Genomic DNA, 18,179 nt, shown 5'->3' on the forward strand with positions numbered 1-18,179 from the left:
AAAAATTTGCTGTTTTGAGGTTTCGATATTGGTAGGGTTTGGGTTTTGCAGTTCAAAGTTATGGCATTCGATAATGAGCCATTTCGATGATCTGATATAGACCCGTGTTTTGCTGGCAGTTTAACATCCTCCTGCTTTGGAAAGGTATTTATGAGTAAATTTATTGGGACCGGGCCCTCGTCTTATAAAGAAATAATTTACAGGGCCCTGGCCTCACAAAGATTGAGAACCACTGCCATAGAGCACTGATGTGCTGCTGCAATCCATCAAGCCTTAAAATCTTTATCATCCTCATTAGTAGAGTCAAATGGAGTGGTGGGTCTCTTAAATACTCTTAAGCCTCTCAGTGCAATATCCAACTCCAAATATCTTTTAAGGCTCAGAATATTGAAGTGGACATTTGTCTCTTTAAATAGAAGATTTTCTAGCTTACTGTTTGGCTCCTGCAGTTCAGCAGAAATAGGAGCAGTAGCAGACATGCCCACAGCAGCAAAATGATTGTCTGTTTCCTCAACATGCTTGTCCCAAAATTTAACAGACATCCATGGATCTGGGGACCCGATCATCCATTTGAAAAACATATTGCTCCATAGTTCGTTGTAAACCTTCCAAACCATTCTCCCGAAAAATCCACAGAATATTTACCAAGGGATCCATGGCCATGTGATAAAATATATACAACTACACAGAAAATGAATGTAAATGAATCAAACAACCACCACAGACTATATCAAAGTTTATTTACCTTAGTGCCTCAGCATAAATGCCTTCAAAGAGTACAAAATACAAAAAAACAAGTCTCTTATATAATCATGTCAATTAAATAGCAGCAATATGAATACAGGTGTAATAACTTAATATGCTCTTAATTAATTAATCAATCATATATTTCCAATGACACCAAAAACAAATGGTTCGGCCACCAATTCCACTTAAAAACACTTGAAACTTGAAAACTTTAATAAAATATACGATAAGCTAAAATAAAATAAACACACTGGCTCATAAACCGGATAAGCGCTTTCGGTACAATACCTTTTTCAAATTCTAAATGTTTGCCAGTGAAACTTCCTCTTAAATACCTTCATTTCCTAGTGTTCACTCACTTACATGCATATAGTAACATAGCAGCATACACATTCTTTTAATTATGCCATTTTGAGTGCTGAAGAGCTTTCCCTTTTAGTGCAGGTTTTAAAGGGACAAATGCATTCAGACTTGGTGACTGATCTGATTGCAAATTCATTATCCACTTCATCTCTTCAATTTCTGTTCAGTTTACTAAATCCCCACCTCTTGGTGTTTCATGAAGTCTAGTTAGTGCCATGAACTTGAAAGAATAACTGTCATTAATACTAATATGCATATAAAGTGCATTGCTGGTAACTTTTTTCTTATGTCAGATAAGTGCTTTAGGATACGTTTCTTGAGCATTTGATTGGCTTTCCCTATGTAGTTGTTAAGAGAAATAGTTTTAAAACATACTGTTATTTGTCTTTTTCCCCCTTCTTGCAAAGTGAACATGTTATTTGTTGGGATATGCCTATCAAAGATGGGCCTCATCTGTGAACAAAATGCAGAATTGCTTATAAACCTGAATAATATCTGTTTTCAGCTTTTCAGTATAAAGAGACTTGGTTATAGCTCAGTAAAGCCTGGGATAAGGACGCACGGACGAGTAAGAGTTAATTTACTGAAGCAGGCTGTGTGTCCTGGAAAATTTGAGCTACCATTGTTGAACTGAACATTCTGTACTTCTTGAACATTCTGTACTAACTGTTGGTTTGAGGTGATTTGTGATAAACATGTTTATCCTATATGTTTTTCATTGCCAATTGTCAACGGTCAGAAATGTAACAAAAGGTTGTTTTGCTTGCTGTATAAAAGTTGACCAGAGGAGATCATCTTGGCCAACATGCTGTGTAATCTGGTTAGCTGCTAATAAAGAAGTTTTTCATCACCTGAGGCAGATGTGACTCGTTTTAATTTTTCTTCTGACATTTTGGTCTTTCGGACCGGAAACCTCTACGAAGATACGGATCAGACCGACAGAGAGACCGAAAAACCTGTGCAGGTGAGGGTTTCTCATCTTAAGATTCCCTCGACTGAAAGCCCTCCGACTGATTTGTCATTGAAAGGAGGCCGGCCGCGCTCTGATCCCTATCTGAGGGACGGTTTCTGAATGAAAAGGGGAAACAGAGTCTCATCTGGTTCAGGTAGGATGGAAACAAAATTTTCTTTTAATTTAATTTAACCTTGTCGACAAGGGTTTTATTTTTAGTTAAGGGTGGGTAGGATTACTTGTTAAGATTATTTTGTTAGGATCACCCGTTAAGATAGCCCCATTTTATAATAAGCCCTGTAAAATAACTTTGATACAGTCCTAAAATAAGAAATCTAGGGGAAACATGGGTTTGAGTTGCTGCAGGTGTGAGAGTGATGTCTGTTTAAATGTTGATGCTAAGTATATGAAAGGTTTAAACAAAAATAATGTTAAATTTTTGAAAAAGTGGAAGTTGAAATATGATTTTGATGGTACCCTGAATAAGAATGCCTGTGCAAAATTGGTTAGAGATTTAAAAAGAGATGCGGGAACTAGAACTAAAAAGCAAAGACAATTGGGATTTCCCCAAGCACAAAAATGGTTAGAAGAAGCAAATAAACGAGCTATAAAAGAAAAACAGTGCCAGGAAAAAGAAAAAATAAATCAAAAGGGATCACTGGTGCCAAGTGGAAAAGTAGCTTTATTTTTAGATAAGAAGGACACTGTAGGAAAAACATTAGTAGGGTATGCAGTCACCACAGAAACTGAAGTTTTGGAGGCAAAAAGATTGTCAAACATTTATTCTGCACAAGCAGCTGAGTTGGTGGCTTTGACTCGAGCTTGTACCTTAGGGGAGGGCAAAAAAAGTGACAATTTATACAGATAGTCAATATGCTTTCTCCACTGTACATGTTTTCACTCAACAATGGAAGAATAGGGGAATGGTTACTGCGACAGGCAAACCACTAAATCACAGAGATTTAATTTTACAGTTGTTAGATGCAGTGCAACTACCACTTCAGATAGCGATATGTAAATGTTCTGCATATACCAACAGAAAAGATCCTGTCTCCAGGGGAAATGCACTTGCTGATATGGCTGCAAAAAAGGCAGCTCAAGAAAATGATTTGCTTTTACATGACAATGATTTAGAGCCCGGACACCTCTTAGACTTAGAGACACTAAAAGTAATGCAAACATTGACGACACAGAAGGAAAAATGTCATTGGGTAAAATATGGTATTACTCAACAGGATGCGTTGTATAGGGTATCAGATGGCAAAATGGTATTACCCTCAAACCTTTTTAGGTATGCAGCATTGGTTAGCCATGGACCTGCCCATGTAGGAGTACAGACAATGATTCAAACAGTGTCTAAGGTGTTTTGGTGTAAGGGGTTTTCAACTTATGCAAAGCAATTCTGTTTATCTTGTTTATTATGTGCAAAGTATCATGCTCAGGGGGGAGTTAAAAAGTCTCAGCAGGCATTCCCCACCCCTCCATATCCATTCCACACACTTTGTATGGACTTTATTGAATTGACACCCTCAGAGGGAAAACAGTTCTGTTTAGTAATTATTGATGCTTTTTCTAAATGGGTAGAAGCTTTTCCAGTAAAGCACCTGAATGCACAAACAGTAGCAAAGCTTTTAACTACAGAAATAATTCCCTGATTTGGTTTACCAAGATGCATTTACAGTGATAATGGGTCTCATTTTATTAACCAGATTGTTCAGAAGTTGGGTCAAGTGTTTCAAATTGATCTTAAATATCATTGTGCTTACCATCCCCAATCAGCTGGATTGGTGGAGAGACACAACGGTGTCTTGAAGAGTAAGCTCCACAAACTGATGGCAGAAACACATAGATCATGGACTGCGTGCCTTCCTTTGGCACTCCTGTACATGCGAATCTCACCTTCCTACAAAGGACTTACACCATTTGAACTTTTGTTTGGAGACCATATTACGTCCCGCAGTGGCAAGGATTGTTGCCAGTGGAACGTGAGGGGGGTGAGGATCTAGCGGATTATATGAAGAAGCTGCTAAATGTCAAATCTCTTGTAACCAATGACTCCTTTGCAGATTCCAGAAGTGAAACCTTGTTAAGCGTGGTACCCGGGCACTGGGTGTGGATCCGAATTGTGAAAGAATTGGTTATCCCCCAGGTGGGAAGGCCCATACCAAGTACTAATCTCGATACCTACAGCTGTAAAGATTGCTGGGAGGACTTCGTGGATTCATATCACCCAATGTAAAGACTTTTCCTTCTGCCATTGATATTGGTCAAACTCCACCGGACCTCTGAGCGCAAAGTCTGGCTACAAAGGGGGATTAGCCCAATAGGGGTTAGTTTGTCTCAAACCCAGTGAAGAAACCAATGGCGCGAGGTAGTCCTTAGGGAGGATGGCCACGTTCAACTGGTACTTGAACTGTCACATGATGATGATTTTGGTGGCGAAAGTAAATATGTCCATACGAGAAGGAACAGTTGCAAGAGAAAAAGGAATGGTGGTGCTGCAAGTGCAAACAGGTGTTACTACTGTGTTTAAGGTGAAACTTTGTGAAGGAATTTTGGACTGTTCTAAATGGGACAATGATCATTTCTTGACTCGTGCAAAATACTTGTGCAATAGAGACTGTACGTCCTGGTCAAATGTTTGGTGGTCAACAGATGTGAATGGATGGAAAACAAGTGGTGCAGTGATACCAGAGAAAGATAAAGGCAATAACCATTGTCCTGGTCAAATGTTTGGTGGTCAACAGATGTGATGATGGGAAAAAAAAGTGTGGCAGTGTGATAGATAAAGGCAACAAAGAATAAAAATTGCGCATTTCCAAGGTACCGAAGTAATTACTATAACCATTGTGTCACCACAAGAAAGTGATTCAGGAGTTTATGGAATTGGAGTGTCTCTTCCAATTAGAACTGATCCTTTGGGGACCCTCCAACTTAAAGTACAAAGCCTTAAAATGCTACAAGTAAAGCAGATTTTGCCTTCACAGAAGAAGAACAATTGTTACTTGAGACAGGATTCGTACACCATAATGAATGGTTATCTTGGGTTAGAAATAGTACCCGAGAGGCACATCGTGAGAACTGTGTTTCTTGTGCTGAAGGTAAACAGCAACTAGCGACAGTCCCACTGATGCGAGATGAAGGTAACCTAACGTGTCTGTTAAAATTATTCTTCAACAAAACTGAAGATAAATGCAAAAATCAAACTCAGCATTTTCCAGTCATAAGCAAAGTTGAGAAACCGCCTGCAGCGATTTCCTATCCAGGTTCGTATATGTGCATTTCCAGAAATGGCACAGGGAAGAATTATGGCAATATGGGACAGAACTATTGCAATGTTACTGTGAATGGCAATGAAAATCCATTTCTGGAGAACCAAACTCATAGTTTAGCAGACAACAAACTCAGATCAAGGCTTACGATTCCCTGGAAGGGAACTTGTGTACTTGTAAAGTTAATTCTGCCATTCTACATTATTCCAGTTCCAGCAAGCAATTTTGTATGAGAACCTGAAATAAAGCCGAAGTGGTTGAGTAGGAGAAAAAGAGAGGCACTAAAGCAATCCTTCGATAACGGTGTCTACATCGATAGCATTGGCGTACCAAGAGGCGTACCTGATGAATACAAAGCAATAAACCAAATAGCAGCTGGTTTTACATCCATCTTTGTCTGGATTCAACCTAATAAGAATGTGGACTGGATCAACTACATTTACTATAACCAGCAGCGTTTTGTGAACTATACCAAAGATGCATTGAAAGGAATTGATGAACAACTGGAGGCCACTTCGCAGGTGGCATGGCAGAATCGAATTGCATTGGATATGCTCCTGGCCAAAGAAGGAGGAGTTTGCAGGATGTTTGGGACTTTCTGTTGTACATATATTCCAAACAACACTGCGCCTGATGGAAGTATCACTCGAGCTTTGAAAGGTTTGGAGATGTTATCCGAAGAATTGGCAAAGAACTCTGAGGTAAGTAATCCCTTTACAGACTTTCTACAAGCGTGGTTTGGAAAATGGAGTAATCTCATCAGCAGTTTCCTGGTGTCCGTTGGAGTCGCTGTGGCTATCGTGGTGGTATGTGGTTGTTGTTGTATACCCTGTATCAGAGGTCTTCTACAAAGACTGGTTGATACTGCTGTTCTGAGACGATGTACCAGCAATTGCAACAGACTGGTGAAAGTGAATACATTGAAATATGACTTTTTGCAAATGTTTTTGAAGTTTAAAAGTTTGTCTTGCCAATGAAGTAATGTATGCAAAGAAAAACTTAGTTTTTACCATATATTGCTGAAATAAAAAGACAAATAAAAAGTGTTTTCAGGGGGGAAATGTTAAGAGAAAAAGTTTTAAAACATACTGTTATTTGTCTTTTTCCCCTTCTTGCAAAGTGAACATGTTATTTGTTGGGATATGCCTATCAAAGATGGACCTCATCTGTGAACAAAATGCAGCATTGCTTATAAACCTGAATAATATCTGTTTTCTGCTTTTCAGTATAAAGAGACTTGGTTATAGCTCAGTGAAGCCTGGGATAAGGACGCACGGACGAGTAAGAGTTAATTTACTGAAGCAGGCTGTGTGTCCTGGAAAAGTTGAGCTACCATTGTTGAACTGAACATTCTGTACTACTTGAACATTCTGTACTAACTGTTGGTTTGAGGTGATTTGTGATAAACATGTTTATCCTATATGTTTTTCATAGCCACCTGTCAATGGTCAGAAATGTAACAAAAAGTTGTTTTGCTTGCAGTATAAAAGTTGATGTCAGTAAACAAGTTGACCAGAGGAGATCATCTTGGCCAACATGATGTGTAATCTGGTTAGCTGCTAATAAAGAAGTTTTTCATCACCTGAGGCAGATGCGACTCGTTTGAATTTTTATTCTGACAGTAGTATGCCTTGCAATGACTGCAGGTTGCCATATAGATAATGTTCTTACTCCGACAGTTTGCAAATCCTTTAAACTTATAGTTCCTCTTAGTCAGGGGATGTGTAAAAGTATTTGAGATGTTTATATGAGAGCATGCCTTGCAACTTCCACATCTGAATGTACCAAGTCTCCTGTTCATCTGTCTTCAGAAATAGCTTCAGTTTCTGTTTTATAACATAATAGTCTTTTTAAGTTTTTCCTGTTCTTAAAAGAAAAGCTGGGTTGATCTCCAACAATTTCCCTAATTTTGTTGTCAGATGTTAGTACTGGCTAAAATTTTCTGATGGTATCACGAATAGCAAAATTGTCAGTACTATATGTCAACTGGCATCTCAGATTGGACTTTACCTCCTTTTGCTTGATCTTAACTGTTTCACCTTGGTCCAAAAAATAAGGTCTTCCCCTCTGAGGGTGTAGTTCCAAGGTAGTTGCTTCATTGGTCTGTGTCTCTTTGACTTTGTATCCTCTCTTATTAAAGTCATTGGGAAGTTTAGTTTGCTCCTCCCTATAATCCTCATCCCTCGTGCAGAGCTTGGACACTTGAGTTAGTTGGTTAGTTACTACATTGTCAAGAACATGCCTGGGATTCATGCTAGTATTGTGTAGTAAATGATTGCGCCATACAAGTTTCCTATGCATTCTAGTATTGATGCTTCCTGTGTCATCTAACATTAACTTAACATCCAAGAATTCTATCTCCATACTAGAAGATGCTAGTTCAAACTTCAAAAATGAAGTTGTGTTGGTCAAAAATTGTAAAAATGTTCCAAGGAGGTTAAATCGCCATCCCATAAGAGAAAGACGTCATCCACAAATTGATTATAGAAAACTATGTTTCTGTTCCATTTGTTGTTAATATCCACTTTCCATAGCTCTTCCCATCTTGCCAGGACCAGATTGGCATAACTATTAGCACATGGAGTTCCCATCGCTACCCCCGACTTCTGCCAGTAGTAAGTACTACCCTACAGAAACACATTGTTATATAAGACCAATTCCAAGTGACTACATGGTAAATGGATATCATTGGTTGCTTTGTGCTTCACACCAACGTCTCTGATCACTTCAATCCCCACATCATTGGGTATGGACATGAACTGCTCACGTCCATAGTTACCAATAATAAATTCTTACAAGTATTCATCTGTTGCAGTTTCTTGTAAAATCTACTTAAGAACTCAGAAGAGTCCTTGATCACTGCAGGTGCGTGAGGTAGTAATTTCTCTAACTCCCCTTCTATAAAAATAGAAAGGGGTTCAGTTATCCATCCTTTTCCTGAAACGACTGGTCACATCGGTGGGTCATGTAGATTCTTATGCACCTTAGGCATTCCATTGATGCTAGGTATAGTAGGATGACAAACTTCATAAAAATCAAACAGCTCTTTGCTTATCGATCTATTCATGAGCTTGTTATAAAGCATGTCTTGTACACTATGTATAATGGTGTTCAATTCTCTTTTATCAACCCTCCTGCAGGTGGCTATATCTGCTAGCATCTCCTTCATCTTGGTATCATAGAACAACATATCCATAACTATAACTTCCTCTCCTTTGTCAGCTTGTTTAATCATGATGTCCTTCATATTCTGTAGTTTAAATAGTGCTCTCTTCTCATTTAGAGTTAAGGTGTGGAAATGTTTACTTCCCTTTTGCTGTCTATATTCAGCCACTTCATTTTCACATAATCGCACAAAGGCATCTTCAGCCGGATGACATACAGGGACAAACGTACTTGATTTCCTATATCCAATTCTAGTTTGAGATTCCTCATTGTTTATATTGCCGAAGAGATGTCTTAGAGTCACATCTCTGCCAAAATATTTTAGATCTAGGATAAATTCACTCATTGGTGAATGCAAGGAGGGTATAAAACTCATTTCTTTCTCTAATAGTCGAGTCTGATCTCTTGTTAATACAATACTTGATATATTAAATACAAGGGAATCATTTATTTCTGAAACCTCCGTTTCTTCCTCTCCCTGCTCTGGGGTCATACTTCCTTCAGGGTGTTGTTCTGCAACAAAAAATGAAGCTGTTGGTAAAGCAGTAAATGTACCACCCATCTTTGGGTTTAGTGGCATTCTGTATATCCAAATTCTTGTTATTATTCAAAATGGATATATTTTCTTCACCCTGCTCAGATAGTTCTTCTATGCTCTCAGTATCGATTACTGAGCTAACATTATTCTTCAGAGCATGTATCACAGCTTCATGTGTTCTTAAAACCTCTCTGTTGTTTTGCCTGGGTGTAGTATGCACTTCTGCTTCTACTACAATTCTCGTTGGTTTCCTAGTGACAGTCTCCTCCTTTTCATGACTTGCTACTGTTCCATTGTTTACATTAGTCCTGACCTGTATGGTCGTTTTCTTGTCTTTCGGACATTCCAACAGGTGACCCTTCCTAAAATCATTAAAATCCGTGGATAGTTTGCTACTTTTCACCCTTTTAACTTGGTATGATAAGCATCAAGCCTGTCCTGCAGCGCCCCTAGCTTCATTAAATTGTTATCAGATAGTGTCATTTGTTCCAGTTCATTCTGTTTTTGTTCTGTTAGGGTTGCTGCTTCACAAATATGACACAGTCATTGTCCATGCTGGTGTGAACGACCTGAGACGTACCTCCCTGGACTACATGAAAAGAGACATAGAGCTTATCTGATTAGGCAGCAGGCAGGTATAACCCCTAACAGTATCCTTCCACAACCTTCCTTCACAGAATGATAGACAAATAGAGACAAGATTATAGTTAGCTTAAAATTGAATGTCAGGTGTGTCTCATTCAAAGGTCTCTGTCTGTGTGGGATGGACATGGGATGACATGCTTGACCAAGGAGACACTTTGCACCTGTCACCTGGGATTCGGATATTATTTAAGGGCTAAGCCTCCCCCCAGTGCCCTTTTAGGCTGGCTTCAAGGCTAAAATTAATTCCCTACCTACCACAAAAGAAAAAAAAATGGGAAGAAATTGAGGCAATGCTGCTCAATGCCAAAGTCTTGCCTTTTCAATGCACCTTTTTTCTGTGCTTGGAGAACATGAGGTGCGTGCTCTGTGCTGTAACTGAAACCTTCAAAACCTGAGAGCTGGCTCACTACCAACCTCACCCCATCTCATCATATTTTACCTCATATCCAACCCACCGGCCCCAAAAGGGGAGGCATATCCATATTCATATTCATAAAGGATACTCACACAGGTGCACATGACCATAGGTTGCTTGGCAACATGCAACTTCAAGCTAACTCAAAAAAACTGCACTACAAACTGCAGGCCCAGCAGCAAACTCTCAAAACTCAGGGAACCCACACAGCCTTCCTGAAGACACTGAGGGTATATCTGTCTCAAACACCATCATATTGGGTGACTTACATACTGGGGAACATTACTAATAGCCTCTAATTCTCATTCCTAACCTCTTACTCTCCGTTCCAAATTCCCATACATGTTCCTGGAGTTCACCAAACACAATGAAAGAGAACAAAACAAAATATACTAGATCTCAACACAACAACATCAAACACAAAAACATCCAAACATAGTCCCCATCCAGGAGAGATCATAGACATCTAATCCCTCATAAAAATCCAAAATCCAAAACCCACCCACCCCAAAAAAAAAAGACCATAAAAGAACCTCACTCCTAAAAGAGCTCTGAAAGTATCAATAAAGCCCCCAGAAGCACCACAAACTCCAATGCCAAGCAACCCAAACAAAATGCCTGCTATGATTCCCTCCTCCAAATGCATATGGATCCACAATAAAGGAATAAAACCCAGTCTGGTGCCAAAAAACCAAGGCCCAACTTTACAATAACTTCCAGTCAAGCTTTAACCAAATGGTAAAAAAAAGAAACAAACAAAGGAGAAAGAAATTAAAAATAAAAGGAAAAAAAATAAAGCAAGTCAAAAATATATAAAAAGAAAAAAAAAGGCACTCAAAAAGGATCAACTAAAACCAATTTTATTGCTCAGAAAAAATGGAAACAAACCAATAGATATGCTCAGGATTAACACAGATAGAAAAAAATTGAAAAAAAACACAAAATGCAACTGAACCCAAAGACAGGTGAACAACAACTATTACCACAGACATTGCCAACAGGCTGGCAGACAAGTTCAGTGCAAACTCCCCTATCTCCCTACCTAAAGATACATCCTCCAGCCCGGCTGCAGCCCCTAAAGCTCTCAAAAACTAAAACAAGGGATCAATGGGACTGAAAAAAAGTCCCAGCTAATAAAGGATGGTGACCGGTGCGCCTGTGTTAAACCCTGCTGGAATACCAGCTGTTCAAAAAGGCAGCTGTTTAATCCTATCCAGTGTCCCCTGGTACGAACCTAAACAGGGTGGCCTCCACAAAGGTGGCCCACCAGCCCTCAGCTGCTTCCCCGGAGCTCATAAACAAGTCATAAACATAAATATCATTAGAGTAACATAATTAGTCTGCAAAGCCAAGGGGAGGATCATCCCCACTCTGTGGAGGCTCATCATATTGGACTTGCAGACATTTGACCACTTGGGGAGGATCATTGGAAGGGTCTTGACAAAAGCTTGAACTTGAAAAGACTTTGACACACCCACTCTGGCACCTTGAAAATGCTTAAAGGCAGTCCCATATGTCACATACCTTGTTGCAAACAAAAAAGTACCACCCCACCCACGAAGAACCAGTAGCGCATGTAAACACAGAGTATGTAAGCCCATATGTCACAAGATGGGTTTGCAAACCCACAGGCCCCCCACAGGGTTAGAGTACTCTCCAAGAGGTCAGACTCCAAACTGGGCTGACTGGGTTGGCCAGAACATGGGAGACTTGGGGCTTTGTGTTTGAACTTGCATCAAGAACGGGAAACCCGACAGAAGGTGCATCGGCGAACACTGTCAGATGATGACTGCCAGAGCTCGGGCCCTCAAAGTGCAGGATATCCTTCAGACAAAATGGTATAGTCAGAAATGGCCACAAATAAAAGGGGGCCCATGGAAGCTGGGAAAGCCAAAAAAAAAAATGCATCAAAGAAAAAAACCCAGGGTTTGAGGTTGACCTCCACATTGCAAAAATTTGGTGACAAAGAAGTTCTACAGTGGTTACAAAGACCTTCTGACAGACCCACCTGGAAGTGAAGTCACCATTATTCATGTCTAGATTGTTCGATAGATCTTCTTACTCTCTTCATATATCACCACAAATATAAGTCTCACCCCTGTCTGCAGCAGTATCACACCCGACATCTTGTTCCTCACCAAAGAGAAAAGGGTTTCATTCAGAAAAGGATGTATCTCACAAATCTGTCAAATTGATCAACCCCAAAAAAGATGCCCAAAAGGATAAAGATCTCGCTCAAAATCAAATATATGTGCACAGAGGCCAGAACATACCAAAAACATGCTCACCAAAAAAATTGTCAAAATGGAACATGACACGAGCAAGATAGCTTAAACCACCAGGAGGATATAAATGGGATCTGCTGGAAAAAATGAGAGCACCTCAAAGACTCCTGCTGGCCCGATGGAAAGGAATAAAATCCCGAGGCATGCCTCTATGGCTGACTAAGTTAGAGAAATCTAGACCTGTGGATGGGAGAGTTGGATATTATGTGGAAGGGAGACAGTCTCACAACAACAGAGGCACAACAAACAAATGACCACGGGATGGGCGTATTTTCATATAAGGGGGAAATTTGGGCTCATATTAGGTGGGATAAAGCAATAATTTGGGCTAGGCTTATAAACCTTTTTTATGAAAGGGTATGTAAGAACCTCCTGAGGTTTAAACAATTCTATCAAACATTTCATGTAACTGAAACTAGTTTCTATATTAATCCTTTGCCATTTGGCAAGCAATTCAGGATACATATTTCCATAAGCTGGCATGCATCTTACTCTTAAACCTTGTGGGATAACGTGATGGTGAAGGCACGCCTCCATATGAAAACATTGCTATTGTAGACGCTTTACTTTAAAAGCTGCATTCTCTACTTCCTTATAGATGCTCTCAAATAACAAGGTGTCTCCCCTGTTTGTTGGTAGCTCCAAAGTACCACTTTCAAAGTCAAAGTTAAGAAGTGGGTTAGATAAACCCATTACATTATTGGCATGGATCCTCCTACTTGCAATTTCCAGATGAATACTTGTAAGAATTTATTACTGGTAACTATGGACGTGAACAGTTTGTTCACGTCCATACCCAATTATTTGGGGATTGAAGCAATCACAGATTTTGGTGTGACACACAAATCAACCAATGATATCCATTTACTATGTAGTCTCTTGGAATTAGTCTTATAGAACGATGTGTTTATGTATGGTAGCACTAAATACTGGCAGAAGTCAGGGGTAGCGATGGGAACTCCATGCACAAATAGTTATGCCAATCTGGTCCCGGCAAGATGGGAAGAGCTATGGAAAGTGAATATTAACAACAAATGGAACAGAAACATAGTTTTCTATAATCGATTTGTGGATGATGTCTTTCTCTTATGGGATGGCGATTTAACCTCCTTGGAACATGCTGCACAATTTTTGATCAAAACAACTTCATTTTTGAAGTTGAAGTGACGTCTTCTAGTTCAAAGAGATAGAATTCTTGGATGTTAAGTTATATGTTAGATGACACTGGAAGCATCAATACTAGAATGTATAGGAAACCTGTATGGTGCAATCATTTACTACACAATACTAGCATGCATCCCAGGCATGTTCTTGACAACATAGTGACTAACCAACTAACTCGAGTGTCCAAGCTCTGCACGAGGGATGAGGATTATAGGGTGGAGCAAACTAAACTTATCAATGACTTTAATAAGACAGGATACAAAGTCAAAGAGACACAGACCAATGAAGCAACTACCTTGGAACTACGCTCTCAGAGGGGAAGACCCTATTTTTCGGACCAAGGTGAAACAGTTAAGATCAAGCAAAAGAAGGTAAAGTCCAATCTGAGATGCCAGTTGACATATAGTACTGACAATTTTGCTATTCGTAACAGCATCAGAAAATGTTGGTCAGTGCTAACATCTGACAACAAAATTAGGGAAATTGTTGGAGATCAACCCAGCTTTTCTTTTAAGAACAGGAAAAACTTAAAAAGACTATTATGTTATAAAACAGAAACTGAAGCTATTTATGAAGACAGGAGTTTTCAGATGAACAGGAGAGTTGGTACATTCAGATGTGGAAGTTGCAAGGCATAATATAAACATCTCAAATACTTTTACACATCCCCTAAGAGGAACTATACATTTGAAGGGTTTGCAAACTGTTGGAGTAAGAACATTATCTATGTGGCAACTTGCAGTCATTGCAAGGCATACTACATAGGGAAAACTAATCAAATGCTCAAGGAACGTATCCTAAAGCACTTATCTGACATAAAAAAAAAGTTACCAGCAATGCACTTTATATGCATATTAGTATAAATGACATTCTTTCAAGTTCATGGCACTAACTAGGCTTCATGAAACACCAAGAGGTGGGGATTTAGTAAACCAAACAGAAATTGAAGAGATGCAGTGGATAATGAATTTGCAATCAGATCAGTCACCAGGTCTGAATGCATTTGTCCCATTAAAACCTGCACTAAAAGGGAAAGTTCTTCAGCACTCAAAATGACATAATTAGAAGGGTGTGTATGCTGCTATTGGTACTAAATGCATGTAAGTGAGTGAACACTAGGAAATTAAGGTATTTAAGAGGAAGTTTCACTGGCAAACATTTAGGATTTGAAAAAGGTATTATACCGAAAGCGCTTATCTGGTTTATGAGCCAGTGTGTTTATCTTATTTTATCATTATATATTTTATTAAAGTTTTCAGGTTTCAAGTGTTTTTAAGTGGAATTGGTGGCTGAACCATTTGTTTTTGGAGTTTTATATTTTGCTGTGCTCTGCCTTTGGTGACGCTGCTTACTTCTTTTTTTGCATATTTCCAGTTACATTCCCTGTTTAATCCTAATGGTGCCAAAGTTTTGTATTTCAAAATAAACAATGTTTCTTTATATAACAGCTTGTCTTTAATCTCAAAATATTCTCTCATTTCACCATTTATTTGTTCTAAAACAAAGCCTCTTAAAGAATCTGGGTTGCCATTATGAAACTGTTTGAAATGAATTCCTAAAGGTCTTTCCAACCTTTCATTTTTGATATCCCTTATAAGTTCTTGCAAACAAATTTTAAAAGCTCTTTGGCTTTCTCCAACATAAGACAGCATGAACATTTTAATCTATATATTATGCAGTGGTAGCGTTGTCGCCTCACAGCAAGAGGTTCTCCCATTCGATTTTCGTCTGGAGCGCCTTCTGTGTGGAGTCTGCATGTCCTCCCCATGGTCAAGTGGCATTCGAAGACATGCGTGAATGGGTGTGCCTTCGTTGAAGGTTGGGCGTCGAGATGGCCCCTCAACATCGTAAAAATCTACTGCCAATCATTAGCGGACCGGAGTTCCGCTGTGGCGCCCCCTAACCGGGAAAAGCCGAAAGAAGAATAACATTATCCCTTCAGTGTTACATGTAAAACCATTTTTAGAGGAACGCCAAAGAGCTTTTAAAATTTCTGTGGCTGTAAATGGTGACAATGTGAACATGATGCACCTTGACCTGGCCAAGGACCTTAACACCATTCCATATGCTGACATCATGCAAAAGCTGAATGGTTTAAAAATCATCCCACATGGTAAGATGGATAGCACACTGGCTGAAAGAGAGATAAAAAAAATGTAAGTTGCAGGTGACTCATCCGAAAGTATGAAAGTGACCAGTGCTATCCCCCAGGGCTTCTGCTTGGACCTCTCCTGTTTGCATTTATTTCTCAGATCTCCAAGTTGATATCCAGGACTTGTGATTAGCAAAGTCTGCAGACAGCTGCAAGCTAGAGACTGCTTGTAAATAGCTCTATGATACCCAGACCCTCCAGAATAAGGTCTCCCTAGTAAAGTCTTGGTGTACTAAAAATGGGCTCAAACTAAACACTAAAAAATGTGCTATCATCACTTCTGGTAGAAAACCTCTCCCCTCATCATACTGCATAGACAACACACCACTACAAAATGAAAAAGGTCATCTAGGACCTAGCTACTTGGGCTGAGAGCTCCCTCTCTTTTGGACCATCATGTGACAATGTTTGTCTGAAAATCCTTTTATTAAGCCCAGAGAGTTTATTTATTTATTTATTTTACATTTGTTGACCGGGAGAGTCCAACTGGATTACAAGTCCATTTTCAGTGGAGGCCCGGGGAGAAAAGCTCCGAGAACAATTTTTTACAAAACATAGTTTTAAGGACAGACTTTTGACATACAATTTCCATAGAAGAGACTTTGACATACATATTAACTAACATATAGGATACATTCATTCTCTACAATATAATATTACATTTTAGAAGATATTCCTAAGTTTAGGATTCCTGTGATAGATTTACTATCAGAGTAAAAGCAGACTGACATAGAATAAGGCTCCGAAAGAGCAGATGATGCTCACTATAGTTGAGAAGGATAACAAATTTATTCACTATATGTCTTCACCTGGTTTTAGTTGAGAAGGATAACAAATTGATTTACAAGATGTCTTCTCCTGGTTTTAGTTGCTTATGGAGAGCTCAACATTGCTGGGATAGTTTTCCCTAACTCCTGGAGAGATGGGATGAGCAGTAGCTTAACAGTCCTTAGTGGGTAGAGTACTATGATTGGTTGGCTTAGCAGAGTTACTTAAGTTAGGTGAAGTGTTCTAATGAGACATTAGCCAGGGGGGGGGATACAAGAGCACAGTCGATTATTCAAAAAGTGAGTTTTAACAAGTTTCTTGAACTGTGATGGGGATTTGTTGTCAGTTATGTGGGCAGGAAGGGAGTTCCAGGATTTTGCTATACAGAGGCTGTAGACAGACTGACTTACCAGCTTCATTGTTAGATTTGGTTACTTTGAGGAGGTTTTGTGTGCTAGACCTCAATGGCCTGGAGGTTGTATAGGGCTGCAAAAGATTTTGTAGGGCTGGGGTGTTTTCAGAGTTATGTATTCATTTGTGGGCTAGTGATAGTTGATTGAGTTGAAGTAATAGTGGTATTTCTAGCCAATTGAGTTTTTTTAGGCATTCACAGTGATGTATTCTGATGGGAGAGGTTGTAGCGAATTTGGCTTATTATAACAACTATCAAGTTTGTTTAGGTTGGATTTGCGGCAATTTGTAAGCACGGGGGAGGCATAAAGTAGGGTGGATAGTTGGTGAGTCCACACTATTGTAGTTTTGGAGTGGTCAGTGAGGAATTTTTTATTGCGATACAGTAGGCCAAGTTTTTTATGTACTTTTTTATGGTTGCCAAAGGAATATCATCAAGGTCTAAGGAAGTAATCATTCTGTTATACTCAGCACTGATTAGTCCAATTATTGAGTGCAGTGCCCTCTCATTGAAAATATCAAACCTTGTCCTACCACTTATTACCGTATATGCTGCAAAAACACACAAATATAGACATAGAATAACCTTCCTCTGCTTGTTAAGCAGTGTGACTCACTCTCTTCCTCTTAACATAAATTGGATGACTGGATGGGTATCCACAAATTTATTATAGAACTGACAGTTGGGGTCCTCCTGGAGAATGGAGCTATAGCCTGAGGGAGGGCACTGGCAAGGTATGAATGGTCATAAGGCTAAGTGGCCTTGGAATATCTGTTGCAATGATAAAGTGAAATAGCTGCTCTCTCACTGTCCTTATGTTTAGATATCATCTACCCCACTAAAGCAGGCATGTCCTAAAAGTCTTTATTTCCTTTTATCCACATTCACATAACTTTTCTTAATTTGTGTTTAAAATAGTGTCTGAAAAACCTGACTATATAATATGCATGTCTATGGCTAGTTGAACCAGAAGTGCTTTTCCAACAAATGCATCCTTTTCATGAGTCTCCTGTAAAAGTGATCTACTTATGCTGACCAGATTGTCAGTAATTGATGAACTAGTATCTTTGCATTCCAAACAGTGGTTTATTAGTGGTAGATCTTGCCACAAACAAATAATGTGTATAATTTATTTAATTTATTTTACATTTGTTTACTTGGAAAGTATGACTAGGCACAGCCCATTTTCAGTAGAGGCCTGGGGAGAAAAGCTCCACAAAAAGTGACAGTACATGCATTACTAACAGTAAATACAGCATGACAAACAATATATAGGTTCATACCATCCATTGGTCAAGATT

The sequence above is a fragment of the Protopterus annectens genome, chromosome 2.part1 (assembly GCF_019279795.1).
Source record: "Protopterus annectens isolate FY-2018-M chromosome 2.part1, PAN1.0, whole genome shotgun sequence".
Classification (NCBI taxonomy): Eukaryota; Metazoa; Chordata; order Ceratodontiformes; family Protopteridae; genus Protopterus; species Protopterus annectens.